Raw genomic sequence first — 4,654 nt, 5'->3', positions numbered from 1 at the left:
CAGCGCAGATTTTTCGACGAACATGGGCTGGACGCTGGACTGGCCGGGCCATGCAGGAAAATTCATCGAGGGGACACGCTGACGAAACAGCGCTGGTTCAGGCACGGCGGGCAGTGGTGGAATCGGCAGCGCCGACGAAATCGGCAAAGTCGGCAGAATCGGCAGCGGGTGCTGGCGATGGGTCTGGACGGGCTGGATAGTCCAAGGCTCGACGAGAAAGACTGCTGGTTTAGACACTGGGGCAGTGGCAGCCCGCGGGACAGTGTCGGCAGATTCGGCAGCGCAGATTTGTGCGGCTGCAGGTTCGTCGGGGAAAATCGGCAGCGCAGATTTTGCGACGAACATGGGCTGGGCGATGGACTGTCCAGGCCAGGCAGGAAAATTTGTCGAGGGGACACGCTGACGAAACAGCGCTGGTTCAGGCACGGCGGGCAGTGTTGGAATCGGCAGCGCCGACGAAATCGGCAAAGTCGGCAGAATCGGCAGCGCAGATTTTTCGACGAACACGGGCTGGACGGTGGACTGTCCAGGCCAGGCAGGAAAATTCGTCGAGGGGACACGCTGACGAAACAGCGCTGGTTCAGACACGGTGGGCGCAGTGTTGGAATCGGCAGCGCCGAGAAAATCGGCAAAGTCGGCAGAATCGGCAGCAGGTGCTGGCGATGAGTCAGGACGGACTGGATAGTCCAAGGCTCGATGAGAAAGACCGCTGGTTTAGACACTGGGGCAGTGGCAGCCCGCGGGGCAGTGTCGGCAGATTCGGCAGCAGTGTCTGCCGATTCGGCAGCGTTGGCTTGTTGGCGCGGGGGGCCGATTCGAGTGGGGACTTGGGCAGCGGGCAGTGAAAGCAAGAGTTTCCCCGATGCTGCCGGGAAAAACGCTCCCCGGGATGGCCGGGTGAGATGACCCGGCGGCCCGCGACGGGTCATTCAATTCCATGCCCCGTCAACATAACTCCCGATGTACTGTTTGCTTTTTCGGAAGAAGAGATCCATCCCCCCATCCTCGGCCAGCCAAAAACGCTCCAATTAATGGCCGGGTGAGATGACCCGGAGGCCCGCGACGCGTCATTCAAATCACTGCCCTATCGGCTACAACTGCTGATGGGTGGGATTAGAGGCCTGCCATGGTGGTGAGGGGCGGCGAGGACCGTGAAAGCTAGAGTTTTTCAGAGGCTGCCGGGAAAAAGGCCCCTCGGGTGGCGGGGTGCGAGGACCAGGCGCGTCATTCAATTCTCTTCCCTATCAACTTGGCTCCCGTTGGCGGGATTGGAGGCCTACTGTTTGTTACAGGGCTAAAATCGTCAGGGGAAGAGCTGACGAAACAATGCTGGTTTGGATGCAGGGGGTAGTGTTGGAATCGGCAGCGCGGACAAAATCGGCAAAGTCGACAAAAAAGACTGTTGGTCTGGACATCGGGGCAGCGGCAGCCATGCCGACAGGGGGGGAAATCGGCAGCACAGATTTGTGCAGCTGCAGGTTCGTCGGGGAAATCGGCAGCGCAGATTTTTCGATGAACATGGGCTGGAAGATGGACTGTCCAGGCCAGGCAGGGAAATTCGTCAAGGGGACACGCTGACGAAACAGCGCTGGTTCAGGCACGGCGGGCAGTGTTGGAATCGGCAGCGCCGACGAAATCGGCAAAGTCGGCAGAATCGGCAGCGGGTGCTGGCGATGAGTCTGGACGATTTATAGTCCAGGGCTTGATGGAAAAGACTGTTGGTCCAGACAATGGGGCAGTGGCAGCGCGGATTTGTGCAGCTGCAGGTTCGTCGGGGAAAATCGGCAGCGCAGATTTTTCGACGAACAGGGGCTGGGCGCTGGACTGGCCGGGCCAGGCAGGAAAATTCGTCAGGGGGGCACGCTGACGAAAACAGGGGCTGCGGAGTGGAAAATCGGCAGCGCAGATTTTTCGACGAACAGGGGCTGGACCGGCCGGGCCAGGCAGGAAAATTCGTCAGGGGGGCACGCTGACGAAAAGAGGGGCTGCCGCGTGGAAAATCGGCAGCGCAGATTTTTCGACGAACAGGGGCTGGACGCTGGACTGGGCCAGGCAGGAAAATTCGTCAGGGGGCACGCTGACGAAAAGAGGGGCTGCCGCGTGGAAAATCGGCAGCGCAGATTTTTCGACGAACATTCGTCAGGGGGGCACGCTGACGAAAAGAGGGGCTGCCGCGTGGAAAATCGGCAGCGCAGATTTTTCGACGAACATTCGTCAGGGGGGCACGCTGAGGAAAACAGGGGCTGCCGCGTGGAAAATCGGCAGCGCAGATTTTTCGACGAACAGGGGCTGGATGCTGGACCGGCCGGGCCAGGCAGGAAAATTCGTCAGGGGGGCACGCTGACGAAAAGAGGGGCTGCCGCGTGGAAAATCGGCAGCGCAGATTTTTCGACGAACAGGGGCTGGACTGGCCGGGCCAGGCAGGAAAATTCGTCAGGGGGGCACGCTGACGAAAAGAGGGGCTGCCGCGTGGAAAATCGGCAGCGCAGATTTTTCGACGAACAGGGGCTGGACGCTGGACTGGGCCAGGCAGGAAAATTCGTCAGGGGGGCACGCTGACGAAAACAGGCGCTGGGGCCTGAGGGCCTGGGGCCCTTGGGGGCCCTTGGGCGCTTGGGCGCGCGCGCGCGGCCCCCGCAGCCATGCCGCGCTGCGCGACGCGCGGACAGCCCCTGCTGGCTTGCTCTCTCGCCCGCGGGGGGGCTGCCTTCGGGCCCTGGCCCCCCGCGTTCTGGCCTGCCCCCTGCGTGGGAGAGGCTAGGCGCTGCAGGGGCCAGCCCGACGTCGCTGGCCGCGGCAGGCGACAGCCCGACATCGCTGGCCGCGGCAGGGGCCAGCCCGACGTCGCTGGCCGCGGCAGGCGACAGCCCCTGCTGGCTTGCTCTCTCGCCCGCGGGGGGGCTGCCTTCGGGCCCTGGCCCCCCGCGTTCTGGCCTGCCCCCCGCGTGGGAGAGGCTAGGCGCTGCAGGGGCCAGCCCGACGTCGCTGGCCGCGGCAGGCGACAGCCCCTGCTGGCTTGCTCTCTCGCCCGCGGGGGGGCTGCCTTCGGGCCCTGGCCCCCCGCGCTCTGGCCTGCCCCCCGCGTGGGAGAGGCTAGGCGCTGCAGGGGCCAGCCCGACGTCGCTGGCCGCGGCAGGCGAGCCGCCGGGGTTCCCGCATTCCTACAACAAAACGTCGTGCTTTCCACATGAAATCAATCCAGTAAAATCAGCCATATTTTTATGAGGCTGCCCACTGAATTTGGGGTCATTCCGAGCCGGTTCCTATTTTTTCCGATTTCCTCGATTTTTAATGGTAGGAAAATAAAAAAAAATACTTCCCGACCTCGAAAAATTCTGGAAAAATTAATAAAGTTGGATTGGATTTTTGCCAACCTCTGTGCAAAATTTCAGCTCAAAATACCAAGAAATGAATTTTTTAGAGGGGGGGTGACAGCTGGGACCTAGTAGTGTCTCCCCCTGCCAGAGCTTCAATGACACTTATTGCTCTTTAGGGGGGTGCCCCCTGACTGGCCATGGGGCGCGCTGGCCTGGCGCCCATAGGCCTGCCGCGGGGGATATGTGGGCTGTTGCTAAACTCGGACTAAGGTGGGGGGCCTCATGGCCCGAAGTATTGCCGGCATCGATGACCCGTTTTCCGGCCGGCGACGACCCGATTCCGGCCACCGTCTTCGGGACCCGCTCCAAGCCGTCGGGCGTGTTGGGGCTGCTTATCCGCGGCGTGGGCGTGGCATTCATTTGCCGTGCTTGTGCCAAGGTGCTGGCAGCTGCTGCGCGGCTGTCTGCTTGCCGCGACGTCACGGCGGCGGTGGCCGCTGCCCCTGCTCGCAAGTCGGAGGCCTGGCCGACGTGGCTGGTGCGGACCGCCGAGCTTGGGGATTGCGAGGAGAGCTCTACGCTGGCGTGGGCGTGGCATTAAATTGCCGTGCGCGCGCCCATGCGTTGGCTCTCCTCGCAATCCCCGACCTCGTGGCGTGACGTGCCCGCTGCCGAGGCCTGGCCTCCGTCTTGCGAGCCGGGGCTGACAGCCCCCCGCATGATTGTCCCTGTCGTTCCCCCCCGCGGCCTGTCCCTTGTCCCTTCGAGATCCTTCGCCTCCGGCTGCGGTGGCAGCTGCCCGTGCTCGCAAGATGGAGGCCTGGCCGACGCGGCTGGTGCGGACCGCCGAGCTTGGGGATTGCGAGGAGAGCTCTACGCTGGCGTGGGCGTGGCATTAAATTGTCGTGCGCGCGCCCATGCGTTGGCTCTCCTCGCAATCCCCGACCTCGTGGCGTGACGTGCCCGCTGCCGAGGCCTGGCCTCCGTCTTGCGAGCCGGGGCAGACAGCCCCCCGCATGATTGTCCCTGTCGTTTCCCCCCGTGGCCTGTCGCTTGTCCCTTCGAGATCCTTCGCGTCCGGCTTGTTGCTTGTCCCTTCGAGATACTTCGCGTCCAGCGGTGCGGGCACGATCTCGCTCGGGTGTTTCCACTTGCTCTCGTGGCCGTGGTTCGCTCGTCGGGATTGTTGTCGCGTGTACGCAGAGTCGCATGAGCGGTAATCGGGCTGTCCGTGTCGGCAGGCTCCGTGCTGGTGCACCGAACTGTCGGCCTGCTGCCCCCATCACTCTCGGCCCAAGGCCCCCTGGGTGCCTTGCGGCGAGACGGGGTTCCTGTGC

Source organism: Populus nigra, chromosome 2 (assembly GCF_951802175.1).
Source record: "Populus nigra chromosome 2, ddPopNigr1.1, whole genome shotgun sequence".
NCBI lineage: Eukaryota > Viridiplantae > Streptophyta > Magnoliopsida > Malpighiales > Salicaceae > Populus > Populus nigra.
Note: the sequence above shows the minus strand (reverse complement) of the source record.